The following is a 27,881-nucleotide window of genomic DNA, read 5'->3' as shown; positions in this document are numbered from 1 at the left end:
GAAAAAAATTATACAGCAATCTTACTTCATTTATAAGCTGTATTTATACTACAAAGAATAACTTTTTATTATTCTCTTTCTGGTTTCACTGAAATACAATCCATGCAGAGTAAATACATGATATTTTCCAATTTTCAGAATAATGAGTTAGTTCCTGTGAAAACCCCAACTTTGATGAGAATTTTTAAAAGATCATGAACACATGTATTTTTAATGTTTTGATGTGTTTCAATTCATTGAAGTTATTACTATTTAGATAGTTATGTTTGGCCCCTATTTTTGGCCAGTAAGCTTCCCTAAAAGTCAATTTGTATGTCCTTCTGACATTACCCCACACTTTGTATATCTCTTGGCTTTTAGAGACAACAAGATAACCACACTCATTTTGGAGTTGTCTTGCCCTAGAGAGGAACTACAATCTCCTTCATTCCAAATTTTGGCAGAAGAAGAAGAGTGTTTCATACTGGTGTGTCTGCAGGCTAGGAAGAGGGAAGAGTCTGAAATTGGGAGTGGGGGGAATGGAGATAATGCTCCTTCTGTGGATTTCAATAAGAACTGGCTCTGCAGGGGGTTTCTCTCTGTGTATTTCTTTCTGTTATTTTTTGAAAGCCTAAGGGCTTTCATCATTGACTTCTTGAATGATTATGTCACATTTATCTCACTACTTTCTAGTTTGTTTTTACTAAATTTGAAAAATAAAGTTTGGAGCCAGAAAACACTTTTAGCCAAGAGTCAAAACACTTGGATTCTCAGAACCTGCTAACTATGTGGCCATAGACAAAACCTAAAAATGCTCTGGCTCTCATTTTTTTTTCACTTACAAAATGAGGATTATAATAAGTGCCAACTTAACTTTCAGAAAAGATGTGCAAATATTACTAAAGCAAAAGTGGGATGTCTTCAAAAAACACAAGTGTACAATTGTGTATTGCTTAATGACAGGGATACACTTTAAGGAATACATTGTTAGGTGATTTCATTGCTGTGCAAACATTATAGAATGTACTTTACGTAAACTGAGATGGTACAGCCTACCACATACCTAGGCTATATAACATAGCCGATTGCTCCCAGGCCACGAACCTGTATAGCATGTTGCTGCACTGACCAGTGTAGGCAATTTTATTTATTTATTTATTTATTTGACAAGAATGAGACTTTAATCAGTTTTAAGTGGAGTTTATAGTGTATGCAATTTTAACACAATGTTAAATATCTGTGTATCTAAACATATCTAGATGGAGAGGACAGAGCAAGATGGCCTAATAGAAGCCTTCATTGATCATCCCTCCCATAGGAACACCAATATAACATCTACACAAAAAAGCACATACACAAGAATGAAAAATTATGTGAGGTATCACAATACCTGGTTTTAACTTCATATCACTAAAAGAGGCACTGAAGAGGGTAGGGAAAACAGCCTTAAATTACTGATGCCACCCTTCTTCCATACTCCCAACAGTGGCCATGTGGCAAGGAGAATCTATGTGTTTGGGTGAGGGAGAGTGTGGTGAACGAAGTGCTGCTCTGTCACAGCAGAAAGGAAAACATGGCTAAACTCAGCTGATGCCTACACATGGAGGGGGGATCATTTAGATCAGCTTTAGCCAGAGGGGAGTTAGCCATCCCAGTGGTTGAATTTGAGTTTTGGGAAGCCTTGCCCATGAGGGCTAAGGGGCTCTGGGGTCCTAAATACGCTTGAAATGCAGTCTAGGCTACAAGGACTTGTAATTTCTAAAAAGTCCTAGCAGCATACTGGGCTTAGAGCTAGTGGATATGGGACACCAGCCAGGGTGACTAAGGGAATGCTTGTGCCTCTCCCTCGACAAACCCAGGCAGCACAGCTTGCAGCAACAAAAATGACTCCTTTATTTTACTTGAGTAGAGGAGGAGGGAAAGAAGAGTAAGGGGGACTTTGTCTTGCATCTTGGTTACCAGGTCAGTCATATTAGGATAGGGCACTGGGAAGAGTCATGAGTCCCCCATTCCAGGCCCTAGCTCCTGAACAACATATCTAGACATACCCTAGACCAGATGAGAACTTGCTACCTTAAGGAAAGAAGCCAGTCTGGCAGGATTAATCACCTGCTGACAAAAATGCCCTTGGGCCTTGAAGAACCAGCAGCAATACCCACATAGTTAGTCATGGGCCTTGGGTGAGTCTCTGAGATATGCTGGCTTCAGGCACCAGCTTGGCCACATTGGTTAGAGCACAAAGAGGGCTATTGACTTCCCTGATTCTAGGCCTTGGCTCTTGGGTGGCATTTCTCAACATGTCCTGGGCCAAAGGGGAGCCCATTGCCCTGAAGGGTGAGTCCCAGGCCTGATGGCTTCACCACAGGCTGACTGAAGAGCCCTTGTGGTCTTTAAGTGAATGTCTGTGATAGCCTGGTAGTACCTCTCTTGAGTCTCTGGTGGTGGTAGCCACGAGGAAAGGCTCCTCTGCCTGGGGAAAAGGGAGGGAAGAGTAGGAAAAATATTGTCTCATGGTTTGAGTGACACCTTAGCCTCAATACAATAGAACACCAGGCAGATTTCTAAGATCTTTGATTCCAGTCCCTGGCTTCCAGACAGTACCTGTGGACCCACCCGGGGACTGAGGAAACTCACTAACCTGATGAAAAAGACAAACCTGGTTGGTTTTGTCACCTGCTGATTATAGAGTCCTAGGGCCTTGAGCAAACAGAAGCAGTAGCCAGGTAGTGGTTACACTGGGCTTTGGGTGAGACCAAGTGCTGTGTTGGCTTCAGTTCTGACCCAGTGCAGTCTCAGTGGTAGTGGCCACAGAGGTGTTTATGTCTAGCTTCAGGCAGCTCAGCAGGTAGAGAGAGACTCTGTTTGGGAGAAATTAAAGGAAGAGAACAAGAGTTTCTGTTTCTGCCACTTTCAACTTTTCCCCACTAAGTATAATGTTGACTATGAGTTTATCATAGATGGCTTTTATTACCTTAAAGTATGTCCCTTCTATGCCGATTTTGCAGAAGGTTTTAATCATAAAACGATGCTAGATTTTGTCAAATGCTTTTTATGCAGCTCTATAGAGGTAATCATATGATTTTTGTTTTTAATTCTGTTTATGTGGTTTATCACATTTATTGACTTGCATATGTTAAACCATGCCTGCATTTCTGGTATGAAACCCACTTGATCATGGTGGATAATTTTTTTGATAGCTATTTGAATACTAGCAGTCAACTGATCTTCAAAAGAGCAAAAAAAAAAACAACAACAAAACAAACAAACAAAAAAAACATAAACTGAGAAAAGGCCCCCCTATTCAACAAATGATGCTGAGATAACTGGCAAGCCACGTGTAGAATAATAAAATTGGATCCTTATGTCTCACCTTATACAAAAATCAACTCAAGATGGATCAAAGACTTAAACCTAAGACCTGAAAACATAAAATTTCTAGAAGACATCAGAAAAACTGTTCTAGACATTGGCTTAGGCAAAGAGTTTATGACGAAGAACCCAAAAACAAATGCAACAAAGATAAATAGATGGGAGTTAATTAAACTAAAAAGCTTCTGCACAGCAAAAGAAATAACCAGCAGAGAAAATAAACAACCCACAGAGTGGGAGAGAATTTTCACAAACTATGCATTAAAAAAGGACTAATTACCAGAATCTACAAGGAACTCAAACAAGTCAGCAAAAAAACCTAAATAATACCATCAAAAATTGGGATAAGGACATGAATAGATATTCTCAAAAGAAGATATACAAATCACCAAAAAGTATATGGGAAATGCTTAACATCACTCTTTATCAGGGAAGTACAAATCAAAACCACAATGAGATATCACCTTACTCCTGTAAGAATGGCCATAATCAAAAAATTAAAAAATAATAGATGTTGGCATGGATGTGGAGAAAAGGGAATGCTTTTACACTGCTGGTGGGAATGTGAACTAGTACAACCAATACGGAAAACAGTATGGAGACTTCTTAAAGAACTAAAAGTAGATCTACCATTTGATCCAGCAATTTCACTACTGGATATCTACCCAGAGGAAAATAAGTCATTATATAAAAAGACACTTGCATATGCATGTTTATAGCGGCACAATTCACAATTGTAAAAACATGAAACCAGCCCAAATGCCTATCAATCAACAAGTGGATAAAGAAAATATGATACACACACACACACACACACACACACATACACACACACCATGGAATACTACTCAACCATAAAAAAGAATGAAATAATGACATTTGCAGCAATCTGGATGGAGTTGGAGACCATTATTCTAAGTGAGGTAACTTAAAGACAGAAAACCAACATTGTGTGTTCTCACTTGTGAATGAGAGCTAAGTTATGAGGACACAAAGGTATAAGAATTATAAAATGAATTCTGGGGACTCGGGGGGAAGAGTGGAGGGTGAAAGGTTAAAAGACTACACATTGAGTACAGTGTACACTGCTTGGGTAATAGGTGCACCAAAATCTCAGAAACCACCACTAAAGAAATTATCCATGTAACCAAACACCACATGTTCCCCCAAACTATTGAGATTTTTAAAAAAGACAAAAAAAATTAAGATAACACAGAAAAGGAATTCATAATTCAATTAGATATATTTAATAAAGAGATTGAAATAATTAAAAAGAATCAAGCAAAAATTCTGGAGTTGTAAAATGCAACTGACATACTGAAGGCATCAGAATCCCTTATTGGCAGAATTGATTAAGCAGAATAAATAATCAGTGACCTTGAAGAGAGGTTATTTGAAAATACACAGTGAGAGGAGACAAAAAGAAAATAAGAATAAAGCACACTTACAAGATCTAGAAAATTCTCTCAAAAGATCAAATCTTAGAGTTACTGGCCTTAACCATTTATGGGTTAACCCATTATGGGAAGGGGTAGAGAAAGAGATAGGGGTAGAAAGTTTTTTCAAAGAGATAACAGAGAACTTCCCAAACTGAAGAAAATATATTAACATTCAAGCACAAGAAGTTTATAGAACACTAAGCAGATTTAACTCAAAGAAGACTACCTCAAGACATTTAATAATCAAACTCCCAAAGGTCCAGGATAAAGAAGGATTCTAAAAGCAACAAAATGAAAGAAACAAATAACTCACAAAGGAGCTGCAATATGTCTGGGAAGTTTAAAGGCCAGGCAAGAGTGGCATGACATATTTAACTTGCTGAAGGAAACATCTCTTAACACAGAATGTATCTGGCAAAAATATCCTTCAATCATGAAGGAGAAATAAAGACTTCCTGACAAACAAAACCTGAGGTATTTTATCAACACCAGACTTGTCCTATGAGAAACACTAAAAGGAGTTCTTCAATCAAAAAGTAAAGAACATTAATGAGCAATAAGAAATTATCTGAAAGTATAAAGTTCACTGTAAATAGTAAGTACTCAGGAAAACACAGAATATTATAACACTGTAATTTTAGTGTGTAAACTACTCTTAAGTAGAAAAACTAAAAGATTAACCAAGCAAAATAATAACTACAACAACTTTTCAAGCATAGACAGCATAATAAGATATAAGAGAAACAGCCAAAATTAAAAAGGGGAGAGATAAAGTGTAGAGTTTTTATTAGATTTTTTTTGCTTTTTTGTTCATTTGTTTATGCAATATGTGTTGTCTTCAGTATAAAATAGTAGGATATAAGATAGTATTTGCAAACCTCATGGTAATGTCAAATTAAAAACCCTACAACAGATACACAAAAAATAAAAAGTAAGAAATCAAATCATACCACCAGAGAAAATCACCTTCATTGAAAAGAAGGAAGGAAAGAAGGAAGAGAAGACCACAAAATTACCAGAAGAAAATGGTTATTTTCTTTTAATGGCAGGATTAAGAGTTTTCACTTATCAATAATAAAACTGAATGTAAATGAACTAACTTCTCTGATCAAAAGATATAAAATGGCAGAATGGATTAAAAAAGAAGACCCGGTGATCTGTTGCCTACAAGAAACACACTTTATCTATAAAGACACACACAGACCGAAAATAAAGAGATGGGAAGAGATATTCCATAACAATGAAAATCAAAAAAGAGACAGAGTAGCTATACTTATATAAGAAATAATAGATTCAAGTAAAAAACTATAAAAAGAGACAAAGAAAGTTACTATATAATGATAAAGGGGTCGATTCAGCAAGTGGATATAACAATAGTAAATATATATGCACCCAACAATGTAGCTCCCATACATAGAAAACACATATAATTAGAGCTAAAGGGAGAGATAGGCCCCAATATAATAATAGCTGGAGATGACAACACATCACTTTCAGCATTGGACAGATTTCCAATTTAAAAAATCAACAAAGAAACATCAGACTTAATCTGCATTATAGATCAAATGAACCTAATAGATCTTGACAAACATTTTATTTTGTGACAACAGAACACACATTCTTCTCTTCAGCATGTGGTTCATTCTCAAAAAAAGACCACATGTTAGTACACAAAACATGTCTTAAATTCAAAAAATTGAAATAACATCAATCATATTCTCTGGTTACAGTGCAGTAAGACTAGAAATTGATAATGAGGAATTTGGGAAACTACACAAACACATGCAAATTAAACAATATGCCCCTAAATGACCAGTGGGTCAACGAAGAAATTAAAAATAAAATTGAAAAGTTTCTTGAAACAAATGATAATGGAAACAAAACATATCCAAACCTATGGGATACAGTGAGGGCAGTACTAAGACCGAAGTTTATATCTATTAGTGCCTACATCAAAAAAGTAAAATAACTTCAAATAAATAACCTAACAATGCATCTTAAATAACTGGAAAAGCAAAAACAAACCAAATCAATAATTGGTAAATAATATCAGAGCATAAATAAAATTGATATGAAAATACAAAATAAAAAGAAAGAAAAAGTTAGTTTTCTAAAAAGATAGACAAAATTAACAAACCTTTAGCCAGATTAACTAAAAAAATGAGAAGAGACCCAAATAAACATAATTATTGATGAAAAAGGAAACACTAAAACTGATACTAAAGAAATTCAGAAAATCATTAGTGGCTACTATGAGCAACTATATGATGATATAATGAAAAATTAAGAAGAAATGGATGATTTTCTAGACATATGCAACCTACCAAGATTGAACCATGAAGAAACCCAAAACCTGAATAGACCAATAACAAGTAATGAGATTGATTCTATAATAGAATCTCTCAGCAAAGAAAAGCCTGGGACCCAAGAGCTTCAATGCTGAATCTTACCAAACATTTAAATAACTAATCCCCAAAACTACTCCAAAAACCAGAAGAGATAGAAACACTTCCAAACTCATTCTATGAGGCCAGTATTAATCTGATATCAAAACCACAGACACATAAAAAAATACTACAGGCCAATGTCCCTGATGAATAATGATGCAAAATCTCCAACAAAATGCCCACAAAATAAATTTGACAACACATTAAAAAGATCATTCATTTTGACCATGTGGGATTTATCCCAGGGATAAAGTTTGGGTCAACATATGCAAATCAATCAATGTGATACGTCATATCAACATAATGAAAGACAAAACAATATGATCATTTTAATTGATGCTGAGAAAACATTTGATAAAATTCAATACCCCTTTATGATAAAACCCCTCAAAACACTGGGTATTGAAGAAGAAATATACCTCAACATAATAAAAGCCATTTATGACAGATGCACAGCTAGTATCATACCGAATAGGGAAACACTGAAGGCCTTTCCTCTAGGGTCTGGAACACAAAGATGCTCACTGTCATTCAAGATAGTACTGAAAGTTCTACCTATAGCATTCTGACAAGGAAAAGAAATAAAGAGCACCCAAACTGGAAAGAACAAAGTCAAATTATTATTGTTTGCAGATGATACAATCTTATATTTTTAAAAACCTAAAGACTCCATGATAAGGGTTGGATCTGTGACCCTGCCCAAATCTCATGTCAAATTATAATCCTCAGTTTTGGAGATGGAGCCTGGTAGGAGGTAATTGAATCATGGGTGAGAATTTCCCCTTTGGTGCTATTCTTGTGATACTGAGTGAATTATTGTGAGATCTTGTTGTTTCGAAGTGTGTAACACCACCTGCCTCTCTTTCTCCTGTTCTAGCCATGTGAAGTTATAGCTCCCTCTTTGCCTTCTGCCATAATTGTAAGTTTCCTGAGGCCTCCTCAGAATTTGCAAAAATGCTGTCATGTTTCCTGTACAGCCTGTGAGATCATGAGCCAATTAAACATATTTTCTTTATAAATTACCTAGTTTCAGGTATTTTTTATAGTATAGCAGTGAGAGCATAGACTACACTCCACCAAAAAAAAATTAGAACTGATAAATTCAGTAAAGTTGCAGGATACAAGATCAACATTCAAAAACAAGTAGCATTTGTATATGCCAACAGCAATCAATCTGCAAAAGAAATCCCACTTTCAATAGCTACAAACAAAATACAATACCAAGGAATTAATCAAAGAAGTAAAAGCTTTCTACAATGGAAACAATAAATATTGATGAATGTCTAACTACCCAGAGCAATCTACAGATTCAATGCAATCCGTGTCAAAAAACCAATTACATTCTTGAGGTAGAAAAAAAAAATCCTAAAATTTACATAGAACCACAAAAGACCCAGAATAGCCAAAGCCATCTCGGGCAAGAGAACAAAACTGCAAGCATCACATTACTTGAGTTCAAATTATATTACAGAGTTATAGTAACCACAACATCATGGTACTGACATGTAAGCAGACATATGGAGCAATGAAACAGAATAGAGAACCCAGAAATGAATCCATACATTTACAGTGAAATTTTTTACAAATGTGGCAAGAACATACACTGGGGAAAGGACATTCTCTTCAGTTAATGGTGCTGAGAAAACTGGTTACTCATATGTCTAAAAATAAAACTAGACCCGTATCTTTCACCATATGCAAAAATCAAGCCAAAATTTATTAAAGACTTAAATCTAAGACCTCAAATTATGAAACTACTGCAAGAAAGAGAAACTTTAGGACATTGTAGTGGGCAATGATTTGAGTAATACCCCACAAGCCTAGATAACAAAGCAATAATGGACAAATGGGATCCCATTAAGTTAAAAACCTGTACAGCAAAGAAAATGATCAAAAAATTGAAGAGACAACCCATAGAGTGGGAGAAAATATTTGGAATCTATCCATCTGACAAGGGATTAATAACCAGAATATATAAGGAGCTGAAACAAGTATATAGAAAAAAATCTAACCATGTGATTTAAAAGTGTACAAAAGATCTGAATATATATTTCTCAAAAGACATACAAATGGCAAATATGTATATGAAAAGGTGCACAACATCATTCATTATCAGATAAATGCAAATCAAAACTACAATGAGATGTCTTCTCTCCCCAGTTAAAATGGCTTTTATCAAAAAGGCAGGCAATAAAAAATATTGGTGAGGATGTGTATAAAAGAGAATCCTCATATGCTATTGATGGGAATGTAAATTAATACTACTATGGAGAACAGTATAAAGATTCCTCAAAAAACTAAAAATAGAGCTACCATATGATCAAGCCTTCCCACTTATGGGTATATACCCACCCCCCCGCCCCACCAAAAAAAAGAAATCAGTATATTGAAGTGATGTCTGTACTCCCATGTTTATGGCAGCACTATTCACGGTAGGCAAGATTTGGAAGCAACTTATGTCCATCAACAGATGAGTGGATATTGAAAATGTACATATACATAATAGAGTGCTATTAATCCATAAAAAATAATGAGACCCTATCATTTGCAACAACATAGATGGCACTGGATTTCATCATTTTAAGTGAAATAATCTCAGGCTTAGAAAGACAAACTTTGCATGTTCTCACTTATTTTTAGGAGCTAAAAATTAAAACAATTGAATTCATGAAGGTGGAGAGTAGACAAATGGTTACCAGAGGCTGAGAAGGATAATGAGGAATGGGGGGAAAGTGAGAATAGTTAATTAATGTAAAAAAAAAGAATATTCAAATAAATGCAATCTTTAATGACAAGGGGCATTACCATCAACTCCATGGAAGTTCAAAAAAACCCTTAGAGTCTACTACTGACACCTCTCTGCACATAAACTGGAAAATCTAGAAGAAATAGGTAAATTCCTGGAAATTTACAACCTCCTAAGAGTGAACCAGTAAAAAATTGAATCCCTGAACAGACCAATAGTGAATACCAAAATTGAATCAGTAATAAAAAGCCTTGCAACTGGAAAAAAGCCCAGGACCAGACAGATTCACAGCTGAATTCTACCAGATGTATAAAGAAGAGCTGGTACTATTCCTACTGAAACTATTCCATAAAATTGAGGAGGAGGAAGGCCTCTTTAACTCATTCTCTGAAGCCAGCATCATCCTGATGGGAAAACCTGGAAGAAAGGCAGAAACAACAGAAAAAGAAAACATCATGGAATATCCTTGATGAACACAGAAGCAACAACCTTCAACAAAATACTATCAGACCAAATCCAGCAGTACGTCAAAAAGCTATTCCACTATGATCAAGTAGGCTTTACCCCTTTGATGCAAAGTTGGTTCGAGATATGCAAATTAATAAATGTGATTCATCACATAAACAGAACTAAAATTTAAAAAATCATATGATTATCAGAAAAGTCATTTGATAAAACTCAACAACCCTTCATGTAAAAAAATCCTCAGTGATAATAGCCATCTATGACAAACGAATAGTCAACATCATACAGAATGGGCAAAAGCTGGAAGCATTCTCCTTGAGAACTGGAACAAGGCAAGTTTGGTAACTCTCACCACTCTTATTTAACATAGTACTGGAAGTTACAGCCAGAGAGATCAGGCGAGAGAAAAAAATAAAACGCATCGAAATGGGAAGAGAGGATGTCAAACTATCTCTGTTTGCAGATGATACGATTCTATACCTAGAAAACCCACAAGGTTCTGCCCAAAGGTTTCTAGATCTGTTAAACAACTTCAGCAAAGTTTCAGAAAACAAAATCAATGTACAAAACTCAGTAGCATTTCTATACACCAACAATGTCCAAACTGACAGCCAAATCAAGAACACAATTCAATTCACAATAGCCATAAAAAGTATAAAATACCTAGGAATAGAGCTTAACAAGTGAGGTCTAAGTTCTCTACAACTAGAATAATGCAACACTGCTCAATGAAGTCAGAGATGATGTAAAGAATTGGACAAATATTCCATGCTGAGGGATAGGAAGGATCCATGTTGTTAAAATAGCCATACTTCCCAAAGCAATCTAGAGATTCAGTGTTATTCCTATCAAACTACAAATGACAGTCTTCACGGAATTACGAAAAAAACTATTTAAAAATTCATGTAAAAGCAAAAAAGGAGCCCAAATAGCCAAGGTAATTATATGCAAAAATAACAAAGCTGGAGGTATCTTGTTACTGGCTTCAAACTATGGTACAAGGCCACAGTAAGCAATACAGCATAGTACTGGTATGAAAACAGACATTTAGACCAAAGGAATAGAATAGAGAGCCCAGAAATAATGTCAGACGCCTATAATAAAGTGTCTATGACAAAGTTGGCAAAAATAAGCAATGAGGAAAGGACTCCCTATTCAGTAAGTGATGCTGGGATAACTGGCTAGCCATATGCAAAATATTAAAACTGGACCCTTTCATTACACCGTATATAAAAATAAACTCAAAATGGATGAAAGACTTAAGTGTCAAACGTAAAGTTATAAAAACTTTGGAAGATAACCTAGGAAACATCATTCTGAACATAGATCTTGGCAAAGACTTCACAATGAAGATGCCAAAAGCAATTGCAACAAAAACAAAAATGACAAGTCGCACTTAATTAAACTAAAGAGCTTCTGCAGAGCAAAACAAAACTATCAACAGCATAAACAGACAATCTACAGGATGGGAGAAAATATTCACATACTGTTCATCTGACAAAAGTGTAATATCCAGCATCTATAAGGAAGTTAAACAAATTTACAAGTATAAAGCAAACAATCCCATTAAAAAGTGGGCAAAGCATGTGAACAGACACTTTTCAAAAGAAGACATGCATGTCGACAACAGGCATATGAAGAAATGTTCAAAATCACTAATCATTAGAGAAATACAAATCAAAACCACAATAAGGTACTGTATTAGGGTTCTCCAGAGGGACACAACTAATAGGATATATGTATATATGAAAGGGAGTTCACTAAGGAGAATCAACTCACAGGATCACAAGGTAAAGAAATCCCAATGTACCCTAAAACTTAAAGTATAATAAAAAAATAAAAATAAAAAAAATAAAAATAAAAATAGAAAAACTTGATTACATTAAAAAAAAAAAAAAAGAAAGAAAGAAATCCCACAATAGGTCGTTTGCCGGCTGAGGAGCAAGGAAGCCAGTAGTGGCTCAGTCTGAGTCCCACAGCCTCAAAATTAGGGAAGCCAACTGTGTGGTCTTCAGTCTGTGGCCAAAGGCTCAAGAGCCCCTGGCAAACCACTGGTGTAAGTCCAAGAGTGCAAAGGCTGAAGAACCTGGAGTCTGATGTTCAGGGACAGGAAGCACCCAGCACAGGAGAAAAATGAAAGTTAGAAGACTCAGCAAGCCATATATTTTACTTTCTTCTGCCTGCTTTTTCCAGCCATGCTGGTAGCTGATTGGATGCTGCCCACCCACACTGAGGGTGGGTCTTCCTCTCCCAGGCCACGAACTCAAATGTTAATCTTTTCTGGAAACACCCTCACAAACACAGCCCAAAACAACAATTTGCATCCTTCAATCTGATCAAGTTGACAATGTTAACCATCACAGGTACCATCTCACACCAGTCAAAATGGCAATTATTAAACAGTCAAAAAATAACAGATGCTGGCAATGCTGTAGAGAAAAGGGAATGCTTATACACTGCTGGTGGGAATAAAATTAGTTCAGCCATTGTGGAAAGCAATGTAGCAATTTCTCAAAGAACTCAAAACAGAATTATCATTCAACCTGACAATCTTATTCTTGGGTATATACCCATAGGAATAAATCATTCTAGCAAAAAACATATGCATGAATATGTTCATTGCAGCACTCTTCACAATAGCAAAGACATGGAATCAACTTAATCCTCATCAATATAGACTGGATAAAGAAAATGTGGTACATACACACTATGGAATATTATGCAGCCATTAACAATGAGATCATGTCCTTTGCAACAACATGGATGCAGCTGGAGGCTATTATTCTAAGCTAACTAAAAGAAACAGAAAACAAAATACCACATGTTCTCACTTATAAGTGGAAGCTAAACATTGAGTACACATGGATACAAACAGGAAACACAATAGACTCTGAGGCATACTTAAGGGTAGAGCATGGGAAGAGAGAGGATCTAAAAACTATTTATGAGAAACTATGCTTATTACCTGGATGATGAAATAATCTGTATGCCAAACCCCTGTGACATGCAATTTGCCTATATGACAAACTTACACATGTACCCCTGAAGCTAACAATTAAAGTAGTAACTACAATAATAATATATAGCAGCTTAAAATAAAAGAACTGATATATGTTTCCTGATACCCATTGCACATTTTTTCTTTCATATTTTGTTTGTATTTTGTGTTTTTTTTCTTTTTTTATTATACTTTAAGTTTTAGAGTACATGTGAACAACGTGCAGGTTTGTAACATATGTATACATGTGCCATGCTGGTGTGCTGCACCCATTAACTCGTCATTTAACATTAGGTATATCTCCTAATGCTATCCCTCCTCCCTCCCCCCCACCCCACAACAGGCCCCGGTGTGTGATGTTCCCCTTCCTGTGTCCATGTGTTCTCATTGTTCAATTCCCACCTATGAGTGAGAACATGCGGTGTTTGGTTTTTTGTCCTTGAGATAGTTTGCTGAGAATGATGGCTTCCAGCTTCATCCATGTCCCTACAAAGGATGTGAACTCATCATTTTTTATGGCTGCATAGTATTCCATGGTGTATATGTGCCACATTTTCTTAATCCAGTCTATCATTGTTGGACATTTGGGTTGGTTCCAAGTCTTTGCTATTGCGAATAGTGCCGCAATAAACATATGTGTGCGTGTGTCTTTATAGCAGCATGATTTATAATCCTTTGGTTATATACCCAGTAATGGGATGGCTGGGTCAAATGGTATTTCTAGTTCTAGATCCCTGAGGAATCCCCACACTGACTTCCACAATGGTTGAACTAGTTTACAGTCCCACCAACAGTGTAAAAGTGTTCCTATTTCTCCACATCCTCTCCAGCACCTGTTGTTTCCTGACTTTTTAATGATCACCATTCTAACTGGTGTGAGATGATATCTCATTGTGCTTTTGATTTGCATTTCTCTGATGGCCAGTGATGATGAGCATTTTTTCATGTGTCTTTTGGCTGCATAAATGTCTTCTTTTGAGAAGCGTCTGTTCATATCCTTCGCCCACTTTCTGATGGGGTTGTTTTTTTCTTGTAAATTTGTTTGAGTTCATTGTAGATTCTGGATACTAGCCCTTTGTCAAATGAGTAGATTGCAAACATTTTCTCCCATTCTGTATGTTGCCTGTTCACTCTGCTGGTAGTTTCTTTTGCTGTGCAGGAGCTCTTTAGTTTAATTAGATCCCACTTGTCAATTTTGGCTTTTGTTGCCATTGCTTTTGGTGTTTTAGACATGAAGTCCTTGCCCATGCCTATGTCCTGAGTGGTATTGCCTAGGTTTTCTTTTAGGGTTTTTATGGTTTCCGGTCTAACATTTAAGTCTTTAATCCATCTTGAATTAATTTTTGTATAAGGTGTAAGGAAGGGATCCAGTTTCAGCTTTCTACATATGGCTAGGCAGTTTTCCCAGCACCATTTATTAAAAGGGAATCCTTTCCCCATTTCTTGTGTTTGTCAGCTTTATCAAAGATCAGAGGTTGTAGATATGCGGCATTATTTCTGAGGGCTCTGTTCTGTTCCATTGGTCTATATCTCTGTTTTGGTACCAGTACCATGCATGCACATTTCAATCATGGTAAATTACTGAGGTTTGAATCTGGCTTGATGTAAAGATGTGAACTCCTTGGTTGCAGAAACTGCATTTATTTTTCAATACTATGGACTTGTTTACCCAGTAGTCAGTGGAATAGCTGGCACATGGTTATGGTTAAGCAAATACATGTTGAATAAATAATTTTCTTTTGAAAGAAAGTTGATTAATGTAAGAGTTTAATGTATCACTGGCTCCAGAATGGGACAGGCTTTGATTCATTCACCAACAGGGTGGGACTTAAACAGAAGTATAGCTATATTCATATTAAAAGGCATCACTCTAATGTTATGGCCATGTTCATTGACTATTTCCATTCTACCCCCATCCAACTCCCAGAAAAAAGAAACAAAAGAACAGATCAGCTTGGATTCTATTACAGTGCTGATGGTAACAGCATCTTTGTAACCTACCTAATAGGTTGGTGCAAAAGTAATTGTGGTTTTGCCATTTTAATGGCAAATTTTAAAAACTGCAATTACTTTTGCACCAACATAATAGTATGCCAGAACTTTTCTTCATGTTTGCTGGGTTTGCTTTCCCTTGAGCTTGTAACAAGTATTGTTTTCTGCAACATTTTATTAGAACTTGATTTCGCATGGACTGTGGACAGATACATCCATACTTATTTCAATCAGCTTATGAACTATTATTTTTTAAAATAAAGACATAGACCTAGATTCATATTCTTTTGTTTTCATTTGGGGCACTAACTATTATAATATCCCTTTTGAGTATACCAAGTAATTTTAAAGCTTTACTTCCATGTACTAATATATTTTTAAAAATCTCTTTAAGTAGTATCTATTGCCCTTAGGGCCATTTAATGTCAAATTTTAATTTTTTGATAATCATTCTCTTATGTAATTTTTGAGATAGAAGCTGTGATATTATTTGGGGAGCTGGGAGCAATTTGGGGCTTGTTATAGGCATTTTTCCTCAATAAATTATTGAAAGGAGACTAAGGAAAAAATTATTATTATTATAAAATAGCTGATTACATGATAATAAGGAAGTCATCTGGTTATCTTTGTTTTTCCTTCAGACAGTGCTTCAGATTTCTATAGATACAAACATCTAGGTGATTGTATGAAATTGTCACCATTTCCAAAATATTTTCTCAAAAATATATGATGCAGGTTCAATCAAGCCTATGATGATAGGCTTCATTTGTGTGGGTGTGACTAGGGAGGGAGAAAATATCAAAGTACAAAGTAGAACATTTCTGAATAGAGCTACACATGCTTCAATTAGAAAAATCCTAAGATTTTTGTACCATCTTCACATTCCCAATAATTCTGTTTCTACAGACTCCTGTAAAAGGAAGAAATTGGTTGGCATCTCTGCAAGCCCCTCCTAGCCAGAGCAGTCAAGAAAATGCCATACAATGTGTCCCCTTGTTTATTCTACTCAACATGTGCAGATCTTTCAATTTTTGTCTTTTATTAACTTGGCTTTTTGATAATATGGTCATGCACCACAAAACAATGTTTTGTTAAATGATAGACCTCATAGATGACAACAGTGGCCCTATAAGATTGTAATAGAGCTGAAAAAGTTCTATTGCCTAGTGACATCATAGCATAATTACTTTATTTTAAAAATAAATTTAGTGTAGCCTCGATGTACAGTGTTTATAAAGTCTATATTAGTCTCCAATAATATCCAGGGCTTCACATTCACTCACCTCTCCCTCATTGTCTCATCCAGATCAACGTCCAGTCCTGCAAGCTCCATTTATGGTAAGTGTCCTATCCAGTTGTGCCATTTAAACATTGTTTTGACCATATCTTTGTCCTACCTTTCCTGTTTAGTTACACAAATATTTATCATTGTGTTATAATTACCTACAATATTTAGTACAGTAACATGCTGTATAGGTTTGTAGCTTAGGAGCAATAGACCACACCCTCTAGGTTTCTGTAAATACCCTCCATGATGTTTGCGAAATAATAAAATTCTGTAAAAATGCATTTCTCAGAATGTATGCTATCATTAAGCAACATGTGACTGTATATGGTAACGGGACACACTTATAAATAAAAGAGATAAAATGGTAAAAATCTTGAGTAGCCTTTCAGAATAAACTGCTGAGAGAAAAATACATTGTGCATTGTGTGTTTGTAAATTTCCAAAGGAAATATATCACGAGGACAAATTGATAGAAGTGATCAAAGTTTTTTGAAAGCGTAACTGGATTGGTGTATAAAGGAATATGTATGATTTGAATTAATTATTTAACAAAATGGATACATGTGAAAAAGACAATGGCTTTTTTTTTTTTTTTTGCCTTTCTCTGAAGGACAACTGTTGCAGATGCTCTTAGATTTTACATACAACATGGAAAAACTTAAATCATCTTTAATTCTTGGGTGCAATATTTACAAACAGTAATAGCTCATATTTATATCACTCAAAGATTTGCAAACCTTTTTTCTACATAGTTGTTACCTTTATCCATATTGGTATATGGTGGGCAGATGAGAATTTGTCTTTTTTTACTTAAGGGAAATTAGCTCTGAGAGATTAAATAGTTAATGGGGCAATATAGGAATCTGGCCCTCTGAGCCCCTGTGCAAGTGTTTGCCTCCTATTCACCACACATCTTTTGGGCTCTGGGAGCGAATGCTTCTTATGGCACCATCTTGAGCAAATAATTTCAGTTTTTCTGGTTTTTTTTTTTTCTTCATTTGCCCCCATATCGGATGGATGATGTTTCAAGAATTCTTGGAGATGTACACATAATTTCTGTGTTTTCTCTTTTGCAGAAGAAAGAGACATTATACAAATGCGAGCTGTTGTCACAACAATGATAAGAAATCAGGAGTCGAAAGATGTGGAGTAAGGGGGAATTTCAGAGAAACCACAAAACACAAAATAGGAAACAGAGACAGGAGAAGATTGCTATGACAAAATTGCAGAAGGTGAAATCTTTGGCAGCCTCTTATTTCTCTGGAGAATATGATATTGTCAGGCTGAGGTGGAAGAATCACATGGTCATACTGTAAGTGCTATGGTTCCAAGTGGTAATGTTACTGATCAATTTTCAACCTGAGATTTGTCATGATAATCCCCACAAGTTGCTTGAGATCCTTAACAGTGAGGTTTTTAGTGAGTTTAACCAACTGTCAGTGCTTGAAAACTTGCCTACAGGGGGCAGCACAAATACAAGTAAACTTAGGGGTAAAGCATGAAATGCATCCAGATTCACAATTGTTTCAGGATCTGCTTGCAACTGAAGCACTGTCTGCACAAGATTCGGCTGAGGGAATATATATAAAACAGAATGTTCCTGTATGATGTTAGTTTTAAAGGTAGATTTTTGGCAGTGGGAGGGTTATCTTTAACATTCATAACATCACCTGTTGTATATGTGTTATTTTTACATTTTAATATTTTAGAATACAGAAATGAATATGCTAATACCATTTTGAAGAGACAATGCCCATATATATATCACTTGGAATTGTTAGAAATTGGTTGAGAATAAAAGATGATCCCTTCTTATGAACTTGGAATTGTTAGAAATTGGATAAAAATTAGAGATGATCCCTTCTTATGACTTCAGCCTAGGAGTACATTGTAGAAAGCCAGGACCAAATCTGACACACTGAAACTTTGATTCCTGATTTTCAAACAAGACAAAATACTAGGTGATGTAAACTGGCTTAACAAGAAGTTATGAATCCAGAACCTGGATGTCAGATATAGATGATCTAGGCTGAGGGGCCTATTCTCTGCCCTTTGCCCTATCCTAAAACTGTATGGATGGAAATGAGCCCACCTTTTGCTCTGAACTGGTGCATTCCTTCCTCACTGCAGGTTGAAGAGGTCTTGAAACATTGAGCTTTCCTCTACAAGCAGAAGGATAGCACTGGCAGCCATCCACTGGCCCACCAATATCCTGGATTGAGACGATATCATTTGCATTACTTGCTGAATGAAACATAGTGAAAATGACTGCAGATAACCTCAACTAAGTCCAAGATACCATTTTCAAATCTGGACCAGCCCTTGCCATCTAGACTGAACAGAGATTCCAGTTTCCAGGAGAGTAGATGGAGTAATGATAAAAGCACCTCCCAAAACTTTTGCCTTGGTAGGTTTTAGATTCAGGAGATATCCGGGTTTCCATTCCCTTCAAATTTTCAATGACAGTGACTTCCAGTTCCCCACAAATTTCCCTTGATTTCCTGACCATAGAGCCACATATTCATGTTCTTTCCATCCATATATTAATACATGGGTATAAGCCAAGGTATAGGACTTCAAGCACTTTGCATGGATGCCCAGTCCATCTCACTGACTGTGTATTCTCAAAGCTTACCACTGGGCCTTAAGCCCTTTATTGAATGTAAAGCATTCAATAAGAGTTTAAGGGCTCTTTTCTTTATTTCTGCCACATCCAGAATGCTTGGTTTAGTTAGGATCTGAAGAGGAATTGTATTTAAACATCTCATTTAGACCCTTCTAAGGAAAATGCCAAGAAAAGAAGGTTGTGATCTTTTTCTTGGTAGTTTCATAATAGAAAGTCTTAAGAACAGTTACAGTTGTTGAAATCCACCCTCTCTCTGATTCATTGAATTGGAGATAGCTATCCAACTACTAGTTGTCCTTTCTCACTAACTCTCTTAATTATTTCTAGGTACTACAGAGTGGCACATAACTAAACATTGTCAAGGAATTTTACAGCCCTAGGCCTTCTATTACTGTGTATTACAGTCTGCTGTAATCATTCTAATGGTCTAAGATATTGCAACTAATTTACTCACAGCCTGAACACCAGAAGTGCCAAAATTGTCTGGGAGTTTTATTCTGCATCCAACCATTACCAGGAAGGAGGATGTATTACTTCTCATTTCTTTACAAGTGTCAGTGCAAATCCAGCCATCAAACAAAAGTTAGACCTAAAAGCTTTTAGATTACAGCGATTATTGCAGATTTTACATGAGATAAAAATGTAATTGCTCCATTTCCTTTATTCTTTCTTTCATTTTCTTCCCTCTCACTGTATATTTTAGATTGTCCTGCTTGACTGCCAGGTCAGACCCAGCACACAAAGATATCTGTCATGAGACTGGGGAGCTGCAGTGTTCTTTTTCATAAGAAATGAAATGCTTGAAATTTCTCTTCCAAATGAATCACAAAACTTCCATGGTCATTTTCATTTTAAATTATTTTATGTCTATGTAAACTCATGCATTGCCTATAAAGGAATAATATTTCCAGCCATGTGGATAGTGACAGAGAATGAGCTGAAGGCAGCAATACTTCACAGGCAAAGTGGTGCATGCATTTTTTTCATCTTGCTTCTTTTTTCCTTTTCCATATTCACTCATCCTTTTAAATTCTTTGAATCTACTTTTTCCTCCCTCGCTCCCTTCCTATCCTCCATCTCTATCTTTGTCATTTATTAATTCTTTTTCTTCTTTTTCTCCAGACTTGGAAATTTCTCCATCCTCTCATCATTCTCTTTCATACACATTCTCTGACTTGTAGGTCCTAAGATTCTCATATTCTAAAATTAACCCTCTGCTTAACAGGGTATGCTTATAAACTATTGGACTGAGGAGGAATTGCCCAAGTTATCAAAGACATCCTATCAGGAATGTCAGCCTTTTACTCTCATTCATGCTCAGAGAAACAGTGCTGCAGGGATTATAGCCTGGAATATGGCAGAACCAGATTTTAAATTTGTTTGCCCTTTGCCTCCTAATATCCATTTTCCCCTAAGTTTAACTGGGCATATTTCCCAGTTTGCCTTGCAAATGTGTTGCCATATAACTGCACTTTGTCTAATAAAATGAAACTGAGTATGTTTTGTGTAGTTTCTGGGAAGAGTCCTTAAATAGAGAAGGAACTCTGTTCTTATTATCTACCTTATGTCCTGAAATGCTTGTGTGATGGCTGAAGCTCCAGCAGTCATTTGTAACCATTAAGACAAGAGTCTTTTCCTAGGGAGGATGAGATAGAATAAACTGATAACTTTGTGGATTACTCATAATAGTCCTGAATTGCCTATATTTGTGCTTTTTTGTTAAAAAAAAGTGAAACAGATCAACTTTTATTATGTTTAAACTACTTTTTTTATTGAAGTTATCTATTCTATGAAGCTGAATCTAATTCTAACTGATGCACCCAGATTTTCTTAATTCCTGTTTCTACCCCAGATCCCTGCTGCTTATCTGAGTTTCTGGAATGACTTCTCATTTGATTACTTCCTACATGTCCCTGTTTCCTAATACATTAATATTGGGTTTGCCAATAAGAAACTTTTTAGAGTTGGAATATTGCTGATCATTTCTGTTTGCTAGATTTTGGTAACCAAATCATTTTGACTTCTAGGATCAGCCATTATTCTGATCCAATTTTGATCCATGTTCTATTCTGCCTGTAAAATGTGCCCCAAAGTCATGTACATAACCTTGACCTTTGGGTTTTGGTGGTTTGAGACCATTTCATTGATATTTCTCAATATCAATGAAAATTCTAGATGTTAATTCTTCATATTTAAAAAATTTTTATGTTGATTCTCACTTTTTTCCTTTGCTAAAGTTTATCTCTTTATTTCTATTAACATTTTTTTCTATTAGTGCGTCCTTGTTATATGTTCAAAACAAAATACTGAACAACTTAATTTACATATATTTTATGATGTAACTTATATCTGACAGTTTAATCTTCCTTAGTACTTCTGGTGAATGCCCTTTAGAATAAGAAGGAGGAAAATTTTACCTAATTATAATAGTTCACATATGCAAATGTTATCAGATTTAATAATTATGTTTCCCTAGAAATGATGAACAAAGCCACATGTGTTTTAAGTGGATCATAAATCTTGCTGATTAAGTTACTGTCCTGAGTCATTTACTATAAAGAAATTATAGTCATTAAACCTCTAAACTTTAGCTTAGCTCATTTCTCAAGCAGATATTTCTGGGTTTAAGATTTAAACGTGGACCTAGAAGCAGCTTCTCCACTCCTTCTCGAATCTCTGCCTGGTTCAGCCTGCCTGCCTCCACTCCTGCCTCCACCATTTCCATCAGGATGACCCAGAAGTCCTACAAGGTGTCCACCTCTTGCCCCCTGGCCTTCAGCAGCCACTCTTACACGAGTGGGCCTGGTGCCCCATCAGCTCCTCGAGCTTCTCCTGAGTGGGCAGCAGCAGCTTCACGGGTGGCCTGGGCGGATGCTATGGCTGGCCAGCAGTATGGGACCATCACTGCCGTCACGGTCAACCAGAGCCTGCTGAACCTGGAGGTGGACCCCAACAACCAGGGCATGTGCACCCAGGAGAAAGAGCAGATCAAGACCCTTAACAACAAGTTTGCCTCCTTCATCAACAAGGTACGGTTCCTAGAGCAGCAGAACAAGATGCTGGAGACCAAGTGGAGCCTCCTGCAGCAGCAGAAGACAGCTCAGAGCAACATGGACAACATGTTCCAGAGCTACATCACCAACCTTAGGTGGCAGCTGGAGACACTGGGCCAGGAGAAGGTGAAGCTGGAGGCGGAGCTTGGCAACATGCAGGGGCTGGTGGAGGACTTCAAGAACAAGTATGAGGATGAGATCAATAAGCCTATAGAGATAGAGAATGAATTTGTCCCCATCCGTTCATGCGGATGAAGCTTACATGAACAAGGTAGAGCTGGAGTCTCGCCTGGAAGGGCTGACGGACGAGATCAACTTTCTCAGGCCGCTGTATGAAGAGAAGATCCGGGAGCTGCAGTTCCGGACACACCTGTGGTGCTGTCCATGGACAACAGCCACTCCCTGGACATGGACAGTATCATCTCTGAGGTCAAGGCACAGTACAAGGAGATTGTCAACCACAGCCAGGCTGAGGCTGAGGGCATGTACCAGATCAAGCTTGAGGAGCTGCAGACGCTGGCTGGGAAGCACAGGGATGACCCGCGTCCTACAAAGACGGAGATCTCCTAGATGAATTGGAACATGAGCCAACTCCAGGCTGAGACTGAGGGCCTCAAAGGCCTGATGGCTTTCCTGGAGGCCGCCATCGCAGATGCCGAGCAGCTCGGGGAGCTGGTCGTTAAGGATGCCAACACCAAGCTGTCCGAGCTGGAGGCCGCCCTGTAGCAGGCCAAGCAGGATATGGCATGGCAGCTGCGTGAGTACTAGGAGCTGATGAACATTAAGCTGGCCCTGGATATTGAGATCGCCACCTACAGGAAGCTGCTGGAGGGCGAGGAGAGCCAGGTGGAGTCTGGGATGCAGAAAATGAGTATCCATACGAAGACCAGCAGTGGCTATGCTGGTGGGCTGAGCTCAGCTTATGAGGGCCTCACAAGCCCCGGCCTGGGCTCCAGCATTAGCTCTGGCATGGGCTCCAGCTCCTTCAGCTGCATCAGCTCCACCAGGGCTGTGGTTGTGAAGAAGATCGAGACCTGCAATAAGAAGCTAGTGCCTGAGTCCTCTGATGTCCTGCCCAAGTGAACAGCCATGGCAGCGCCCCCGTCAGCCTACCCTTCCTGCGGCTGTCCCAGAGTCCATGAGAAAGGCTGCTGTGCAGGAGAGCACAGGGAACAGGAGACCCACCTGAGGCTTAGCCCTCGCCCTCAGCCCACCCGTAGGGGAGTTTACTGCCTGGGGTACCCCTCTTGCCCATGCCCCCAGCTACAAAACAATTCAATTTTTTTTTTTTTTTTCAAAATAAAACCTCAGCTGGCTCTGAAAAAAAAAAAAAAAAAAAAGTAAACGTGGCTTACAATGAAGAAATCAATCGAAAATTTAGAGAAAATAGGCCGGGTGTGGTGGCTAACTCCCGTAATCCCAGCACTTTGGGAGGCCGAGGTGGGCGGATCACGAGATCTGAAGATCGAGACCATCTTGGCCAACATTGTGAAACCCCGTCTCTACTAAAAATAAAAAAATTAGCTGGACGTGGTGGCACGTGCCTATAATCTCAGCTATTCGGGAGGCTGAGGCAGAAGAATCACTTGAACCAGGGAATTGGAAGTTGCAGTGAGCCAACATCACGCCACTGCAGTCCATCCTGGCAACAGAGTGAGACTCCCTCTCAAAAAAAGAAAAAAAAGAAAAGAAAAGAAAATTTAGAGAAAATAAGCACAAATTAGATGCCTCCGGACTCTTAGCAATTGTTTTTTTCTCTTTGGCTTTAATATCATACCTTATTGCTATGAACTCATTTACACTGAAGATAATTTTAATATGGATTAAGAATAAGAAAAGTATAATACCTTGTATGATACATAAACACTCAGGTTCAGATGAGTGAACAAAATAACTAGAGTGAGAGAATACTGTATCACATGGCTTGATTAAACTTAGCCCTATATGCTTCCTAAGGGAAAAGAAAGGTAGCTGCATTAAACAGAGCAGTGGAAATTAGAGAGAACTTGACTTTAGCACTGAAATGTTTCACTGAATAAAATCTAATAAATATGAGAACGATGAAAGTTAACTTCTCCAGGAAAATAAAGATGGACTATTTAGTGTGAATTAAGACTCACTAGCAATGTCTTCTATTGGCAGTGTATATAAGAGTTGAAAGTACATTCACACAGATCCTCTCAATGTAATTCATGCAAGAACCAAGGGAAAGGTATAACACATATATCCTTATCTATATTATACAGATTTGCAGCCCAAGTCTCCAAGGTTCAGAGATATAAGTGATTTAGCATTAGGAAGTGACAACTAAGACTGGAAAATTGAACCCAGGCTTTCAGACTAAATGACAGTGGCATGTCACCCTATACTGTACAGTCAACTGAAGAGTCAGCCTGCCCACACAAAGGGGCTGTCAGTTGAAGGGGGAGAGTCAATTCATTCTCTATTGCACTGGAAATCAGGATGAGGACCAGTGAGTGGGATTTACAGGGAGGATAATTTTGCCTCAATTTGAGGAGGAACTTCCCAACAATTAGAGCTGTATAACCAAGGAACAATATGCCTTGTCAAATAAATAAGCAACCTGTTACTGAAGGCATTTAAGCCTAAGCCTATAGACCACTTCTCAGGAATACTAGAGGAAAGATGACTTGAGGGACACATTTAACATCTAAGACTTTATTCAACCTAAAGATTCTGTAGATGATGTAGGATGACATTTGAAGATGATCTACTTGGAAAGATGCTTGTGGGCATTAGAAACAATATAAGGAAAATATTGTTATTGCACCTTGGACTTCAAAATCTTCAGGTTATATCTAAGCAATCCTGATGTGCTATGAAACGATGCAATTGATGTGCAACTCTGATATTTCTTGCAGAAGCTCCTTTTAGCTGGATTTTCAGTTCAACTGGTACATCCAGACTGGTTGAATGTGATGGACTGGAGATCTACCTTCTAATATGTTTAAGATCTATTTCTTCTTATTGATGCTCCTGAAAACATTGCTATTTCTGAAATCATTAAGTGAGAATATTTCCTCTAGTAAAATATCATCTCAAACTATGTTTTGCATTTCTTTTAGGGGCTTGAGAGTTCTCATAAGACATAGCAAAATAATTGAGAGTTTGGGGGGCAGGTAGGGAAAAATTAGGAAAATGTTTAAATCTGGGGTAGAATCAAATTTAAGAATTTCAGCCAGGCATGGTTGCTCACACCTGTAATCCCAGCACTTTGGGAGGCCAAGGCGGGTGGGCACTTTGGGATGCCAAGGTGGTGGATCACCTGAGGTCAGGAGTTCAGACCAGCTTGGCCAACATGGAGAAACCCTGTCTCCACTAAAAATACAAAAAAAAAAAAAATGTAGCCAGGAGAGGTGGTGCACACCTGTCATTCCAGCTACTCAGGAAGCTGAGGCAGGAGACTCGCCAGGAGACAGAGGTTGTAGTGTGTGGAGATTGTGCCACTGCACCCCAGCCTGGGTGACCGAGCAAGACTCTGTCTCAAAAAAAAATTTGAGCATGGATTTAGTGCTAAAAGGGAATCCAGTTTGCCATCTGCCCAGACGTGCATTTCTTACTTCCTTTCTTTTGCACTGCTGTGAAGCACAAACATTTCCTTATTCATCTTGTGCATTTCCAATGGCACAAATTAGTTTTCTAAGGAAAATTTTATGTCCTCAAGCAATTGTATTTCATATCTGAGAGTCAAATGTTTGAAGCTTTGCATGGGAGACCCCAGCATGGCATTTAAGCACTTGTAGAGTCAACTAAACTTAGATTTTACCCTGAACCCAAGAACAGGGCAAGGTCATAAAACACTCAGAGACTCAATGCAGCACAAACAATTTTCGATCATGGCTAGGAGCTCATTCTCCACCTCATTTTTCCTCATATTTCGAGGAAAGAGAGAGTCACGTTTATGTTTGACTTTTGTCTAAGTACAAAGATGCTATATAGCAATAGTGCAATAATAATATTTTCCTTATATGGTTTCTAATGCCCACAAGCATCTTTCCAAGTAGATATGGTAATCTTCATATTTTATTTATTTATTTAAGTAACTCTAAGCTCCCATTAGTCACAAAAGATCAGGCCCAAACTAGAAATAAAAATAACTTTTCTGTTACTTCAAATGATAGGCGCTCCTATCATTTGTTGTTATTAATGACAACTTTTTAAAGAGAGCTAAACTGTGTGTGGGAAAGCACGCAGCTGAGCACCAGGTTCAACTGGACCTAGGAATTTAAAGTCGGCCAGTGTTGCTCATTCCCTCTCCATCTCTCAGCTTTTCATTCTCTGTGCCCAATTAGTACTGTTACCCTCTCACTAGAAAATGACTTTCAACATTTAATTTCAGATACCAGTCACTTGTAATATTTTCAAATAGCATGTATTTTAAATTAAATATGACTATATTATGGTTTTCATATGAAAAATTAATTTTAATTTAATATAAATTTTCAGTTTAAGGACTCTGTCAGCTTCTGTGTTTCTGCTGTTTTCATTTGGCAAAAACAATATTTATTTATATTTTCCAAAGTAGTTTTTGCTGAGTTATTACATTTTAACTAACATTTAGTTACTCTTTAACTTCTTATCTTTTCCTTAAGTTTTTTTCATTTTTAGTGTAGAGAGGTTGGTTTTTAAATTAATTTCTGATAAATTATGTTTTTGATGCTATTTGACATGGAATTCTGGTTATTTTCCAATTGTATTCTATTAGTACATAAAACTACAATTGATAGTTGTACTTTGACCTTGTATCCTGTGATGCAGCTGGAATTATGTATTAATTTAGCTTATTTAGTAATTAGATGTTTTGTACAGTGTTTAGGATTTTGTCCACTGACAATTTTTGGTGTTAGCTTTATGTTTACTTTTCAATTATTAAGGCTTTTATTTTAAAAATAATTCTTGCTTTATTTCACTCTTTAGATTGAACACTGAATACACCTAATGAGTGTGAGAATCCTTGACTTGTGTCCTACCTTAACAAAAAAGCATTCCATGTTTCACCATTAAGAATGATGTTAGCTGCCAGTTTTTCATCAATACCCTTTTATCAGATTGATGAAGTTGCCTCTGTTCCAAGGCTGCTGAAATGTTGTTGCATTTTATCATATTTTTTTGCATCTATTTAGATTATGATATATATTTTATTCTGTAAGATTGAATACGTTGACTTTTTAAAAAATTTAAACCAATCTTACATTCATAGGATCACCCCCCACAATGTATTTATTGCTTAATTTAATTTGCTAGTATTTTGCTGAGAATTATATGTATATTCTCATTAAGAATATTATTAATTTATATATTTTTAAAGTATTTTTCACTCTTTTTCAAGGCATTGTTTATTTCATGAAATGGAAAGTATTTTCTGTCTCTTCTGAAAACATTCTTATAAGAATGGTATTGTTGGCCAGGAGCGGTGGCTCACACCTATAATCCCAGCATTTTGGGAGGCCGAGGCAGG

The 27,881-nt window shown here is 37.1% G+C and overlaps 1 long non-coding RNA gene and 1 pseudogene across 2 annotated transcripts in view; both read left to right on the top strand.

Moving 5' to 3' along the window:
• Positions 1-20,847, top strand: part of LOC134808601 (uncharacterized) — a 237,797-nt gene extending 216,950 nt beyond the window's left edge. Inside the window, exons 2-5 of one of the 2 annotated variants that reach the window (XR_010151910.1) lie at positions 16,742-16,773; positions 17,800-18,035; positions 18,854-19,130; positions 19,677-20,845. This is a non-coding gene — a long non-coding RNA (uncharacterized LOC134808601). Of the gene's footprint in view, positions 1-16,741; positions 16,774-17,799; positions 18,036-18,853; positions 19,131-19,676 lie in introns of both variants that reach the window. The other variant, XR_010151911.1, reaches the window with a different exon arrangement.
• Positions 20,848-21,991: 1,144 nt separating this feature from the next.
• Positions 21,992-23,570, top strand: LOC468527 (keratin, type II cytoskeletal 8-like; annotated as a pseudogene).
• Positions 23,571-27,881: the final 4,311 nt, after the last annotated feature.

The sequence above is a fragment of the Pan troglodytes genome, chromosome 17, assembly GCF_028858775.2.
Source record: "Pan troglodytes isolate AG18354 chromosome 17, NHGRI_mPanTro3-v2.0_pri, whole genome shotgun sequence".
In the NCBI taxonomy this organism is placed as follows: domain Eukaryota; kingdom Metazoa; phylum Chordata; class Mammalia; order Primates; family Hominidae; genus Pan; species Pan troglodytes.
Note: the sequence above shows the minus strand (reverse complement) of the source record. Positions and strands in the feature narration are given on the sequence as shown.